The sequence below is a fragment of the Amblyomma americanum genome, chromosome 8, assembly GCF_052857255.1.
Source record: "Amblyomma americanum isolate KBUSLIRL-KWMA chromosome 8, ASM5285725v1, whole genome shotgun sequence".
NCBI lineage: Eukaryota > Metazoa > Arthropoda > Arachnida > Ixodida > Ixodidae > Amblyomma > Amblyomma americanum.
In genome coordinates, this window is record NC_135504.1 from 93,018,031 (window position 1) to 93,034,107 (window position 16,077).

The window sequence follows — 16,077 nt, forward strand, 5'->3', positions numbered from 1 at the left end:
GATTTCATGAGAAACACAATCAAAAGCTTTTTCGAGATCAATCTGAAGCATGGCCACCCGCCCATTAATTGCATCGCAGGTTTCAAGTACACTGCGTGCTTTGTGAATGTTGGAAAAAATCGATCGCCCTTTTATTCCACATGTCTGGTGGGGTCCAACAATATCCATTATCACTGTCTGTAGTCTTCGCGCCAATACCTTCATAAAAATTTTGTAGTCCACATTAGTGAGTGCTATCGGTCGATATGCGGTAACAGATTTTAATTTCTCTATATCATCAGTTTTCGGTATGAGTACCGTATGGGGAGTCCCAAAAGACGGAGGCAAAAAGTTTATTCCATAGGCTTCGTTAAACATTGTACATAGCACCGGGGCAATTTCATGCTTAAATTCTTTATAAAATGCCGCACTGAATCCATCTGGTCCTGGTGATTTTCCGAGGTTTAATTCATCTATCGCATGCCCTACTTCGTTTTCAGTTATTTCTAGTTCCATTTTCTTTTTCCTTTCTTCGTCCAGCCGTGGCATTGCACCAAGAAACTGATGCTTAAATGCAACTGCGTCTGCCGGATGCCACGAAAAAAGCCTCTGGTAGAATTGTGTAAAGGCTGCTTCGATGTGGTCATTGTCTGCCGATAAGATACCCCCCCATTCTATTTTATCGATGTGATTACTTTCAGCGTGGGCTTTTTTTCTAAACCGAGAGCACGTTTTGATGGCGCTTCGCCAGCAGCTGTGTCTTCCGCCCTCGCCCTCACCAGTGCTCCGCGATAACGCCGTTCTTCCATGAGTTCTATCTTTTGCTTGGTTTTCCTGACATCTTCAATCCATTTCCCAGGCGCCTTGCATTCCTGCTTCAGCAACGTTTGCAGTAGTGCCTTTAACTCAGCTTCGTCTTGTTTTTCCTTATACCGGATACAAGTGGCCCTTTCTATTGCTTTGATTTTTAAAGATTTTTTGCTTAACTCCGACTGTTGCCATATCTTCAGGGTCTTGCACGGGTTTGTTTTTCCTATTTCATCCTTTACTGCTCGGTAGTAGACATCGTCGCGAAGAAGCGTGTTGTTTAGCTTCCACATCTTCCATGCAAATGCCTTGCTTCGTTTGACACTTCCGAGGCAGCACTCAACTAAACAGTGGTCTGAGAAGGACACTCCCACAACTTCGTACTGGCAGCATACAGGGGCAAGGTCAACTGATGTATAAATGCGGTCCAGCCGTGTATGGCTTGAGCCCTGAAAATGGGTGAACTTCACTGCCCGCGCACCCTCAAGACATTCGGCCACATCTTCGAGGTTTCCGTTATCAATAATTCTGATCAACACTTCAGTGCTCCTGTCTCGAAACCCCCGGATGCTTGACTTATCGCGAGCATTTAGGACACAATTGAAGTCACCTAAGACGATGAGCTGCCTCTCCGTGCAAACGCGCTCTAGGAGGCTTTGGAAAAAAGCAACTCTTTCCTCTACCCTATTCGGTGCATACACGACAACAATGCGCCACTCAATGCTATTCAGGGAAAAGTCAAGGACAATACACCGGCCAGACACACACGAAAAATATGCTTGCACCTCTAGCCCCGGGATCTTCTTTACAAAGAGCACGCAACCAGCAGATGTCCCCACTGCATGACTGACAACAGCAAAAAATCTAGTCGTGAAACGTTGCACCATGCTGTCAGTTCCTTCGTTGCCGTCCACTTTCGTCTCTTGCACGGCCAATACATCTATCTCGCGCTCCGTAATAAGTCGATACACCTGACCCTGTTTTTTTCTAGTCGCCAGGCCTCGTACATTCAGCGTAGCGACTTTAAAGGCAGAGGTGGGAGCCATTTTAACTCAAGAGGAAGGACCCAACAGCATGGCGCTTACCTCCCACGTCTAGCGCGCGGCTAGACGCCACTGTTGCCGCCGGTATCATCCGGCGGAAGATCATCGGCCTGCTCGAGGAGTACCTTGCCGCCGGCCCGCTTGTCATCCGAAAGGTTCGGGCGCGGCCGTAACTTCGGACGCCGGGATTGAGCCGTCTTTGCAGGGGGTTCCTCGACGCCGGGCGCTACCACCTTGTCCCCTTCGGGGCTGGTCTGGTCGTGGGGACGCTTCGCCGGTGTGGTGACGGGGGGCGTGACACTAGTTGCACGGGCGCCGCTCTTCTCGTGGATGTCCTCGCTCGGCTCTTTTGCCTCGACGTCCTCAGGCTCTGTTGGACAGGCCCCGTTCCCTGACGTCTCGTTAGCAAAGCGGGGGCAGTCTACCGTCGGCGGTTGGCTCGCTGGTTCGTCGGCCGCCTTCGTGCTATCCTCGGAGCTCACACACGTGGCAAGCGTCGAAGGCGGCTTGCCCGCCTCGTCCGTGCCAGTCGCTGCTTCCTCCGCCTCGGCGACGTCCATGAGTTCCACGGTGTCGTTCGCCTTTCCGAGACCGGTAGCCGACGCGTAGGTACGGACGCAGTCCGCGTCCGTGTGTCCATAGCGCCTGCACTGGGAACACCTGGGAACCTTGCAATCTCGGCGAACGTGGCCCGTGCCGTGACAACGCAAGCACTGCATCGGTCGCCCGGGCACAACCACGAGGGCCAGCTCACCGGCTACTCGCAACTGATGTGGCAAATCATCCACCTTCATTCCAGGCTTCAACTTGAGTAGCACGGTCCTGGTGGTTGAGCCTTTCTCCTTCATCCCTTGGACGCGCCAACGCTCCCGCGTCACCTCCGTCACGTTTCCGAACGCCGCGAAAGCAGTCCTGATGTCTTCGTCAGCCACACCGTGCAGCATCCAATGCAGGCGCAGCTTAACCTGCTGATCCTCCGGGTCGAAAATGATGCACCGGCGTCCTTTCACTTGTAGCTCCTTCAATGCAGCAAGCTTTTTCGTGGCTTCAGCACTGCTGAGCGTCACCGCCCACACATGATTTATCGATACGCCCCCAACGCCACGACGTCGGGGAGCGCACCAGCATTGGCGAGGGCGTCCCGAAAATCTTCCACCCGGTAGGGCCTCGCTCGCACGTCACCATGCAGAAACACCGTGTTAAACACAACATGTCCTGTTGGCAGAGTAGGCAGAACAATCTCGTAGTCCTTATCTGCGTCGGCAACAAGCCTGTTTCCGCGGCCAGCAAGGGCCGCAATCACCGCTCCGCCGGAGCTCATGATCCTGCGTCCGCACCGAACGGTAGCCGGAAGTAGAATGGCATCCGGACAGAAGACGGGTGCAGGGAAATCGGTGCAGAGTAAAACCTTCCCTCTTAGTCTTGTGTGGGCACAATTTTATTAAATTGTCAATTTGTACTGCAGATGGAAGCATCTTTTGCAATTAGTTCTGATTAGTTGGTTTGGTGGTGGTAAAAAAAATTTAGACACAAAGGGAAAAAAATTACCGTAGACAGACGGGCAAGTCCAAGACTCCATGGCTGAAAGCCGCTGAGTATCTGAACTGGTAGGTTAAGGATTGAGAAGAAATGTGTGTTAGAAGGAACCGTTGCATCACATAATTTTTGAAACAGGCAGGGACTGCAGATCCATACTTATGGTTTTCATGCAGCATTTAAGCCACCACGTCGATGAGGCACCAACTACAACTACATGTGAGAAATGGGAATACTGATCTGGTCCATCCTTCAGAAGCATGCATTCTTGGACACATTTTTATGATACACAAATAGTACTAATGCGTAATCCAAAATGCGGACTGTGGCTAAAAAGGTTTCACAAAAAGACCACAGGGGGATCTGAACTGTTTGCAGCTATACAAGCAATCTGGACAAATACATGTGTATCAGGTGACAAACTTTGGAGAGGAACTTAAATGTTAACTTGTCTGCTATATGGTATTACACTCACCACCTATTAATTCGTTAATGTGGTGGTGTATGTTTGCAGAAGGTGACACATGTATGCTACCTTGAGCTTGTACCTCTGCTGAATGCCCTCTGAAATGTGTTCTTGACACTTTACACTCTGGTGAGAATAAAGTGCTGGCCAAAAGGCTGTTATACATGCTTCTTTAATATTCCCACTTTAATAGAAACAAGCTTCATGCGCATGTTGCACTGAAAGAAGATACATTTGACCCTGCCTGAAATCCTAAAGATGAGTGGTACAATGAGCTAATTACAATATCAGTTTCATTACTGTCTTAATGTTCTGCCCGCTCAATACACATATGGACGACTGAATAAATACCTGAACATGCTGTACACAGTGACCATCTTCATTAGAGGTGAGAAAAAAACAGCTAAAGATGGCTGACTGCATGTGCATTAATGGTGCACTTTATTGATTACCAGAGAGCAACAGCACACATAATTGCAATTGCTATGATTAAAAGTGGAGACAAAAAAAAGCCTCGTTGTATGTTACACATAAGAGTTTGGCACAGTATGCGCGCGCATGCTTTGGTCTAACAGAACATGCGATTAAAGTGGATAATGGTGTGAATTTTGGCTACACCCGCCCTAAATGAGTTTCAATATCACAACAGTACGAAGTGTTCTGTGGTGGCACATGGATCGAATGTCAATGATATAGCGAAGCGAACCGCGTGTCTCTATCGGGCGCGTGAGCATACGTCACAATTGTATACGTCACAATTCAAGGCATACGTCACAATTGTATAAGCACCATATTTTATCGCCAGCCTGGCTGTTTTGTTCTGCGCTATTGCCGTTCAATGCGCCCACCTTACATTTTCTTACAGACAGCGACAGCTTCCGTGTAACAGTCCAGGGGCAAAAGAAACCGACCAAGTACGTTTCCGTAGTAAATTCTCCTGACGCATTACCTAGCAAAAGATAAAGGATGATTTATGCACATATTTGATGCAAAATTTGCTCTTGTGCTTGAATATGTAAAGGCCTAAAATATTTCTATTCACGCTGCGCAACATGCCAGAAGAGTTATTAGAATTATATGTCCAAGCGCGCATTATATTCTGCCTGGACTGTATGCAAGTCGTGGAAGTCGTCGATATTTGCACTTTCACTCAACTGTATATAGGTTGTGGTAATCAGCGGGCGCTAGATGATGCACTGCTAGCTGTTACAACAGAATTGTTAATGATAACAGCTATTCTGTAATCCAATAGTAAATTTGGAATGTTTCAATGAGTGAAAGGTGAGAGATGAATATGCATATGTATATATATATTGTTACGCAGAGCGATGAACGGGACATCGGTTTTAAGAAGCCGTCTCGTCCTTTTCGTTTCCAATTTCATGGTGTCTCATCACAGGTCGATCATGTAAATTTCCCGTGTGCGCTGGTACAGTGCGAGCTGCTTCAATGCGTGAACTATAGTGTTTTTAAGAGAGATCTGTTTTAAAGAGAAAGCCTTTAATGGGTCATCATTGTCCGTCCTTCCGCGAAATCTGTCTCACTATAGCAGTCAGTCAAGTGACAACTCGCTAAAAAAAACCTTTATGTTTTTGTGCACGGCGGGATTGGAACCACCATCCTTAAGTTCAGCAGCCGAGCATACTACCCACTACGCCACTTACTGCCAACGCGGAAGCGGTTCTACTTCTCAAACATATATTTTCTTGTTTTTTCTATGCCTACACTAATATATGACGCTGGAGAGTGCGGAAAGGCGCCGAATGAGACGGATATGCCTCCCAAACGCCCTCCAATGTCTCCAGCATAATATTCAAAATAATTGTGTACTTTACATCTTAACCACACATCAGTGGCACAAGCAGCAACACTGCACTCGAGGCTTTTGCCTACCGCACTTAAGTCAACAAAGTGCGCCCTCTTGAATTTTTTGCATATCTTGCTAACGCCGGCTGTGTACACTGCAGTCGTGATTTTTATCCTCCAAATTCTCGAAATTCATATGGAAAACGCGACGGTTGAGGCCATATAGCTTGCGGTGATGCTAATCAGAATAAGCTGAAAATTGCTTATAAACCCTTCGCTTGGAAACGATCGAGTGAACTAGACCATCTGCACCACACATATCATTCTCTTAAGAGACATTCGTCATTGAAGATACGTGTTCCTGCCAAGCAGTTTATTCATTCCACTTAAAATGAGTGCACTGCAGGCTGTCCCTTACTGCCCGTGTGCTGTGCACGGAGCCTCATGGACAAAGAATGAATTTTCTTGATTACCAATAAGCGCGCACACACGCGTATGTATAATCGACCCATTTCCTATGGTTCGCGCCAGCCCGCATTGTTTACATATCGGGATTTGTGAGAGATTTTTAAAGAACTAACGCGCATATGTATTATAGTTCGATCTTTCGATCGGTTTGCCTAAGATTTTTGTTTAAATCCAATAACTGCCCCAAGCAAATCCTCATGGATTATCACCCACAAATTTCGTGGGTGATAATAAATGCACTGGAATGGTGGAGGATTAGCGGCAAACAATGACCGATATTGTTCTGCCTATTGAAGTGGCGTTGCCAATCCTTGAGAAATACTACACAACGAGGGGCCATGAATGGAAATGTAACGAAGTGGCACTGCCTATATAGGGAAAATAGTGACCATCCGGGGCCATTATTGGGAATGTAACTGAGTGGCACTGCCTATATAGGGAAAATAGTGACCATCCGGGGCCATTATTGGGAATGTAACTGAGTGGTAATGACAATATGGGGAAAATAATGGCCAACTGGGGTCATTATTGGGAATGTAACTGAGTGGCAAGGCCATTATGGGGGACATAGTGGCCAACTGGGGCCATTATTGGAAATTAAGTGAGTGGCAATGCCCATATCGGGAAAATACTGCCCAGCTTGGGCCATTGCTGGCGATGTAACTAAGCGGCACTGCCAATATCGGGGACACATAGAACATGTGGGGCCATCATTGGAACTGTCGGAAAGAGGCATTGCCTATATTGGGGTAATAGTGGTGATGGTGGTCCTATGTAGGACCACCATTTGCCATCACAATCCCAATATTGGGCCAATGACTTGTGCTGCCTGGGTAGTCTCCTTGGATCCTTGAGGGTGCTGCAGGGGCAGCCCCTATTGGGGTTGCCCGCACTTCACCATCATGTAACCCCATCCTTTATGCACACGAACTGCATGCAGCCCATGCTTAGCCCTTTCATACCCTGTTTAGGATACAGGCAGGGAAGATGCGGGAATGACAAATGCGCCCACGCCTAGCCCATGCGGGACCAATGTAGGTGTTGCTCAGAGAGCCCAAACTGCATGCCTACAACACTTCACCACTGTGAAGCCCATGGTTTAGTCCCTGTATGGTGGTAGCAGTCCTTTTTTGATTTCCCTTTTTCACTATTTAGTTTATTACGAAATGCTTTGTATTCCAGCCACATTACTGGATCGCGTGTTTCTATGAAACGCTTATAAAGTTTGTTCTTCTGGTTTATTTTCATCAACTCCCATGTGATCAATGGGTTCCGAGCCTTTCTAGGCTGACAATAAGGTTTAAGAGGGAAACACTCAGCATATATTGCTTGGCATCTGGCTAAAAATGTTTCATATGCTGTGTTCGTATCTAAAATGTAAAAAATATCTGTCCAATCAGTCTTGTCTAATAATTTCTCTGAAATATGCTAATGCTTCAAGTGATATGGAACGATACATGCTCAGCTGTGTCTGTTTACACGTGGGCGTTTGCGTGGCAGCTACACAGCAGTGGACCCAAAAGAGGTTTTACTATTAAGGCTCTGCAATGTTTTTGCTAGGACTTGTAATTACACATCAGAAGCCAGGCTTGGAAGGAAGTTGGATAAAATGCAAATGAATTGTGTTGCTTACCATTTGCTCTGTGCGTAAAGGCACAAGTAATTAATACTAGCTCCATTCACAGTTTCTTTGGCCTTTAGTTAGTGCCTGTGCTCCATCCAAGCACGAGGTCTCTGGACTGGTAACCCAACAACAGGGGCACTCTCAGAGTGCCTCAGAGCCTCGGTGCTGTGGATGCCAGCTTGCACAGAGAGACTGTCTTGTCTTAGCAATGTACTTGTCTGGTATGAATTCTGGCAGGAGAACTGAAAAACAAGTGCTGCCCTGCAGCTTAGCTGAGCTTAAACGAGACGTGGCAAACAGAATGGCCAATTTTGTCAGAAATTTTAATCTTAATTTTTGTAATCCTAGGCCCTTCATCTGTCTCTTGATGAAATATCACAGCGAAATTTGCAGTACAAAGTCAGAAAATGAACTTTTTTTAGATACGGTCATTGAAAATTGCGAGTGAAGCACACTTCTGATGGCCATGGCCCTTATAAAAGTCCGTGGTTTTTCAATGATGGAGCACCACTGTCTTATGACCATGAAGAGGAGAGATCAGAACTTCAGTTGATTGCAACTTGAGTTCTGTTTCCAGGAAATTCCTTGTCTGCCAGCACCACATCTCCTGACTGTGTACGGTCTCGAAATGTCGAGTGGAGTGTCTTATGGGTGTCTGAAGCTCAACCCCAATAGTAGGCATGTGACACAAACGTAATTTTGCCATTAGGCAAGGTTACAACCAAAGACTTTCAGGTGCAACTACATTTGTAGTGTGAAAATAAGCATGCCTTTGTTTTACTGTAGATTGCTTTTCAGTTCTGACCTCAGTACAGTCATTAGTAAACCGGCAACCATGGTAGGACACAGCAAGGAGGCACTGATGCTCGGACAGATGTTTGTGACAAGTTGGGAACAAAGTTCTGCAAAGACCAACATGTTGCTCACAATAAAATAAAGTCTGTTAACAGCTGTACGGTGCAGCAAGCCAAAGAGGAGTGCAATACTAGCGAATGAAATCACCAGCCTCAACCTCATCAAGAAAGTAGCGAACTTTTGGTCCATGGGCATGTCTACTTGCCCAACCGGAATTTGAGAAAGCATGGACAACAGGAATGTGGATGCATTTGCACTGACACCCCCCAGTTTCTGGAATGTGTCCTTTATGTGTGTCAGAATGAGTGGTATTCCGGAAAAACAGAACTTTTCACGCTCCTCTGGACGAGGTAGTGGTTTTGAAGTAGCCGAGGCCTGAACGCCGCATTCTGCTGTGTCCCACTGGCACACATGGATGTACGCACAGCCTTCTGAAGCTAATGACAAGGAGAGCGTGCAGTTTCCTTTTGGAGAACTGTTCATTCCGAGTAGCCTGGAAAAAGGTGCAATGTTGAAGATGTTGCATTTGCGTTGGATATTGAAGAGGCAGTTTAAGAAATTACCTTTTACTTACTTTAAATACATGATAATCTTGTTTCTGGTAAAAATTTCCCTGTTTAAAGAAACACTTCATTTAGAGACTAAGGGGAGACGCAGGTGTCGAAACTGTAAAAAAATGCAAAAATTGTGATTTTTCAAAAATGGGATGTTTGGATTCAGTAGACTTTAGAGCACTTACCTGCAAAGTTTCAAGCTTTTAATTCAACCTTTAACTATTACAAAATCTGTATAATTTACGCCTCCGAAGTGCTGAAATGGCAAGTTCGAAGCATAATGCGGCAGCTTTTCATGCCTTTCACTTTCCCCAAATGCATCCCCGATGGCTGGATTCTTTCCCTACATACTCATATTACTACTTATTCAGAAATCCGTTTGTAAAAGGTAAGTGATTATTTATTTAAAAATAACAAAAGGAAGGTAAAAGATGTTTGCTCACCCCGGCATCTGTCATCACTAATCGGTGGCACCTGAGCTGGGGTAGCAGAAATAAAGGATAGCAGGCAGTTTGAAGAAGTGAAACGAAAGAGGTGAGGGGATAGTAGGAAAGAGATAGGGGTGAGGGCATATATACACTATTTACAAATTATAATTCAATTGTTCAGGCTGCGCGCGTGCGCCAACGAACATTGAAACAACCGCGACACAGGCGCACAGCACTTGCACACAACTGCTGGGGTGGGGCGGCCAGCTGTTTTAAGCGTCCGAGGTAGCACAAGCGGAACGTTCAGTCACTGCATAACACTACCTGGCGCAGAACAGACGGGACATCAGGCCCGTCTGTTCGAGAAATACACACAAGCTCACCATGGTCCGCTCGCGGGTGCGCGCACTGCCCTGCGGCCACAATAGCGTCTTGAGCGAGTCTGGTAGGATGCCCAGCGCCTGTAGGCCGCGAGCATATCACGACGAGCGTCAGCGAACGCGGTGCAGTGAAGGAGCAGATGTTTCAGTGTCTCCACTGCACCGCATCCAACACACACTTCACTTGTCGCTAGTCCGTGGTGCACCCGTCGTTCCGCAGGCCACACGCAGCCAATGCGCGCGCGGAGGATCATTGCGCGTTGCGCCCGCGAGAGGGCGCGGCAGCCGTTGATGCTGGCAATGCGCTCACCTCCCGCGATGCGTGGGTCGGGATGCTGCCGTTGGAGATGATCGTGTATGACCGCTCGCACGTCCTCCAGCGCTAGCGGGGGATCGCTCGGAGGTAGTTGGTGTGCGGCGGTCGCAAGTTCGTCGGCCTCCTCGTTGCCCGCGATGCCGCAGTGACCGGGCACCCACTGCACGCGCACAACACGTCCTTGCTGTGCAAGGCGCTCGATGTTTGCATGAATGCCGCGCACTAGGGGGTACCGCGGCCGATGCACTGTAGGCGGGTGAGGGCGGTGCGGGAGTCGCAAAGCAGAGCACTCCTGGGTGGCGGAGGTGCGATGGAGAGCAGCAGGTCCAAGCCCACTTTTATACCCATCAGCTCCGCCGTGGTAGAGGAACCCAGGAAGTTGGCGTGTCTGGCTGTGCAGTCGCAGGGCTGGGATGGTAGCCGCCGCTGCGATGGAACGGCTGTCGCGGACCACTGAGCCGTCTGTGTACACGAGGACATGGCCCTGAAGATCCTCGTGGATGACGGCTCTGGTCAGCTGCTGCACAGCGCAGAGGGGTGTGCTCCGCTTTCCCGCGATGCCGACGATCTCGCGCTGTATCTCCGAGGCAGCAGGCCAGGGCGGGCAGGGGCTGTAGGGGGGGGGGGGGGGGGGGGGGGCTTCTGTGAGGCGCTCATAGTCTAATAGCGCCGCACCCATTTGCGTGGGTGCGTGCGTATCCGTTGCAATAGCGGGCCGCCGTCCGATGCGCGATGGAGGCGATCGGTGTGGTGCAGTGCCCTGCGCGCCGCTTGGAGCTGGAGCGGCCACGCTCCTGCCTCGGCCAGTGTTGCGGCGCACTGCGAGTCCTTCGGCAGGCCGAGGCAGACGCGCAGGGGCTTGCGGTGCTGGAGTTCGAGCTTCCTCCAGCACGGTTTGCGCATCGAGACGAGCAGCAACGCGTAGAGTGCCGCCCCCAATGCTGCGGCGTTGTATAGTCGCAGCGCGGCTTGCTGGCTAATGCCCTGGCCTCGAGCGGTGAGCTTGTGTACGGCTGCGGTAATCCTCTTCATCTGCAAACAGGCCTTGGTCGCCGCGGGGCGGAAGGAAAGGCGCCAGTCGATGTCCAAGCCAAGGTACCGCACCGATTTGCGTCAAGGAATCGGAGTCCCGCCCAGCAACAGTGGCGCAGGGCACGCGCGCGAGCGCGAAATGCAAGCCTTGGCTACTGATTTGCCCGCGCTCAGCGACAGTTCTATGCCGTCCAAGCGGGTGTCGATTGCTGTCAGCGCTCCCTGAAGACACTCCCGCACGCGGAGCGCCTCGCCCGGTGGCCCCCGGCACCACAGAGCTATGTCGTCCGCGTATATGGACATGTACACATGGTGTCGGCCGCTCGTGGGGAGGCAGGCCGGCACCACCGACATGGCCACATTGAACAGGAACGGTGACAAGACAGAGCCCTGCGGCACGCCCAGTTCCACCGGGCGAGGCTCGGAGAACTTGCCCCCTACTCGCACGCGCATAGTGCGCCCCGTCAGGAAGCCGCGAACATATTGCAACAAGCGCCCGCTCACACCGGCTCCTTCGAGCGCCGCGAGAATTGGTGCGCCACCGCGTTCAAAAGCGCTCGAGGCGTCCAGCAGCAGCGCGACCTGTTTTGCCGCCCTGGCGTGCTCCAGCGCTGTGACAACGTCCGAAATCGAATCTGCCATGCACCGCACCCCACGGAAACCCGTCTGCCGCTCGTCAAACAAATCAGCATCCGCGGCTCGCTCGTTCAAATGCTGCAACGCCATTTGCTCCATGAGCTTACCCGCTGCCGATGTTAACACCACTGGACGGTATCCGTTCAGCTCCGTAAGTGGGCGCCCTGGCTTGCGAATGGGACAGACGACCGCTGTGCGCCAGTCCTCCGGTAGTTCCCCGTGTTCCCACACCAGGTTGATCTGCTGCAGGAGGATCTGTCGTTGCTGTGCATCCAGGTTTCGTAGCATTTGGTAGGTCACCCCGTCCGGTCCGGGCGCCGACCGACGGCGGCAGCGCTGCAGCGCGTTATTCAACTCCGCCTCGGTGAAAGGCGCGTCGCAGGGACCTTCCGAGGTGACGGGAGAGGGAGTGGCGCCGCTTCCGGGGCTCTCGAGCGCAGCTATACTAGCTGCGCCTGCGGGGCTGTGCAGCGCGAACCGGTCGGCGAACTGCTCAGCGAGCTCTTCGTCACTGAGTTCGCTGGATATTGCCAGTGCAGCAAGCGGCTGCGGGTTTGCCTGAGGTTCGGTGATGCACCCTTAACTTATCACCCTGGTTTATAAAAAGAAAATTTTTACTCGCATATTTTACGCACCGTGCTGCGCTAGACCACCATCATGCACGCCGGCTCTACCCTATGGCTCTACCCAGTAGCATTCGCCTGATTCGGCTATTCCGCGTGTTCGGAAGGCTTTTTGAATCTTTTGTGCACTGGGCGTTCATGGTAGCGTCGGGGGCCACTGTTACAATTGCGGCGGCACCAGCGACATCGCCACTCGGAACGGCCGGCAGCGCTTCCAGGGTGGATCGGCAGCTGATAGAAGAGCCGACATCGCAGTTTGTTTGGCTCACGACCTACTGTGGTTTTTCTTGGCGGCTCTGATGGCTTGTGTTTTGTTGTTCAGTCATGTCTTGCAATGGGATATCAAATATATGGCAAGTTTCAAACTGCTTGTTAGCGCCTTATCATGGCGCGAAGCCAGTGAGAATAACCGCGCGCGCACAAGTTTGCCCATAGATGACAAACATTGTGTCCGCAAACTTGTGCGCACGTAGCTACTCTCGCTCACTTCGCCGCTCTGCGCCGTGATATGACGCTGACAAGCAGTTTGGTCGACGCTCGCGTGGTACTGTTGGCTGAGTGTACATCTTGTGTGTGGTGTGATTATTGATTTGCGGCTGCTTTCCCGGACGAAATTACGAAAGAAAACTTACGGAATCCTGAACTACCGAACAATTGGCTGGGCTGCAAGTGATGACGCTGTTTTAGCGTCATATTGAGCTTTTGAGCTTGGTGCATGCACCTTCATGCCATCCCGCCTTTCATTTAGAATGAACTTTTTTTCGGGGGGCGACCAGCGTGGGGTGCGGGTTCGGGTGCTGACGTATACGCAGCAATACACTATACCTATATTGCGCGTTGTGACCTTTGTGTTTTTTAAGTCGCGCTCGCGAAATCCCCGCGTAATTTGTGGACCCCCTTCTTGGAGCCCTAATTTCTGAATAAAAAGTGCGCATATTATGTGCGTAAATCAAAAGCTTGGGCTTAACTTGTGCGTTTTATTTTTGTTTCCACTAACTCTGTCAGCATGCCCATCACAGCACAATGAACGATGACGTAGTAGGGATCCTTACTCGCCACTTGACTCCTTGGAAGAGGTGTCATTCTTGGTCCCCATTTTTTGCAACATGGAGCCTAGACTTCTCTTCAATTTTATGTCCGGGCACCTAAACTTGCAGCATGTGTACTCTGTAAAAGAATGAAAATGAATGTTAGAGACATTATTTAGGGACATATCTTGAGAAGTACAACCCAGAAACAATATGAGAAGCAATGTATTGCCATATACTGGCAAAACAGACAGGTGATGCTGCTTGAGCTATTTCCTGAATTTTGGTCAGTCAGCCAAGATGAATTGGAATTGAGATGAACTGAAATCCACTATGCCATATTGCAGTCAATATAATGCTGGTAAGTGCGGTAAGACTTGCTAGTGCTGCTGACATCAGCACTGGGGTAACTACATGCTGGGATTCTGCACTAAGAATAATGGGTTCAGCTCCAGTCAGGGGCGGCAACAATGCATGTGAAAGGGCAGCAAGACATTGCAGGTGGCGCCACACACCGAAGCTTTCCTGTGCATAGAAAAATAACCTAGTTGCATTCAGCTAGGTTATTTTTAGTCTCCTGTGGCAAGTGCAGTGTAATGCCCACCAGAAGCAGGCATGTAAGATATTTACAGCAGCAAGATTTTTTCCTAACTCCTTAGCACTTTCATTTGTAGCAATGAACAATATCAATGCGAACGTCCAACCACTCAGGAAAACACTGCATAGACCATAATAAGGCCTATCCACTTGTCTCAAGGTGAAACATTAGGTGAAGAATGCAGCAGTGTAATGGCAACAATAAACCATGAAGAGCCAGTAAGATGCAGTAACATCCAGGCGCATAAAACTATAGAAAGAGTGAGCGAGAGTGCTGACTTTAAATGCAATAACAGAGTTGGTCAGAAGATATTTAGGGAGAGAGAGAGCTGTATGCAGCACCGAAAAAAAGCAACCAGCTAAATGATGTCTCAATGTGAACAAAAAGTGGTGCAGTTGAGCTGGGCATGTAATAGCGCTTGGAAGCAAGGCATAGAATGCAAGGAAAAAAATAGATACGAAAGGCTGCAAATAGGAAACCTGGAGGCATAGACTACACTTATACCGCCATCATTTTCTTTCATTATTTTCAATAAAATTTCTAAAACTCTGCTGTTGCAGATATTAACATACTGCCTCAGCAGTTGAACAACAAAGCCAAAATTTATGTATGCAGCAAACCACAGCACAAGATTTGGCAGTTCACAAATTTGTGCTAATTGCTTTGAGGTGCGATGTGGGCATACAGCAACAGCAGAATTATAGTCATTGATATGCAAGACACTTTTATTCAGAGCTGATTCTGTATAGCCAGCACTACGTTCAGGGTATAGGAAACTCAAAATGTGTGGCAGAAAGCATGGTGCACCAATCACTGTCCCTCCTACAGAAAATGAGGGGTAACTTGGTCACCAGTGCAGATGACTTTAGCAACACAAGCTCAAAGTTTGTGCTTACTGAATTGCTAAATTAAATGCGTTCAGATACTGATGAACTACTGTTGCTTAGGTGAAACACATGCCCTAAAATCATAAATTACAAAGGATCATTATCTAAAGAAGTTAGCCTTGAGCTATAGTTTATGGAGCATGTGATGCCTGCTATTTAACTGAATGCCTGCTATTTAAGTGAATGCCACTGAGAGGTGCAATGATAGTATCTGCAATTCCTGCTGAAATTCCTGAAAATTTTGTTTGGACATAACAACAAATGGTGCAGCACTGAATAAGGTGCGTTTAAGAACAGGAAATATCATAAAGCCGTGAACCCTCTTGCAGCAAAAGTGATTGAGGCTGACACAAACTATGGCCAGAGTGGGTTTGAACATACTTTTGAATTCAGAGTATGTTACATATGTCGAAGGAAGCAAATGAATGAGATGGATTACATGACGCAGGGCTGTAATGTCATCAAAATGGAAAATGTGATCTCTGGAACCACATATTCCTTCATAAGCATTCATTATATTAGGGTATACTGCGAACAAATCAAGCAAGTTTGCATAAAGCAAAGGACAAAGTGCTTTGTGCCTGATATAACAGAACTTCTTAAAAGCTTCACACAAAGGCAAACAATCAGCTTCCCGCTACGACTCTTGCAGGTAAACTAAAAATGCTATTGCTGGTTTTTCAACCTGAAATAGTATATGCTCGAAAAAATGCTCACATTTCAGCAATGAAGTCGCCTATAACTAGAGAATGTCACAAGACGTAAAGGATTGTAGGAAAAAAATTTAGCCTAAGTAACCTCACTCTTCCTTGCTTTATTGCTTATGCGCAAATTTTCCTCCACTTGTTTTTCTTCGACATGAGAATCACTTAAAATGGTTACTGCATGTTAGTTATAAAAAGGTGGCATACCAAGGACTGCAGACGCTCTCTTTTGGTCCAATGCAGGTTTGACGGGGTTCTCCTTGTGGCTGTTTGCCTGCCGGCCAAAAAGTGCCTTGTTTAGCAATTC

The 16,077-nt window shown here is 48.6% G+C and overlaps 1 long non-coding RNA gene and 1 pseudogene across 4 annotated transcripts in view; one reads left to right on the forward strand and one right to left on the reverse strand.

Annotated features, from left to right (window-relative positions):
- The window catches only part of LOC144101998 (uncharacterized), a 122,607-nt gene that overhangs the window by 56,106 nt on the left and 50,424 nt on the right, over positions 1 to 16,077 (forward strand). The window lies entirely within an intron of this gene.
- LOC144101567 (uncharacterized) lies at positions 1,892 to 12,218 on the reverse strand (annotated as a pseudogene).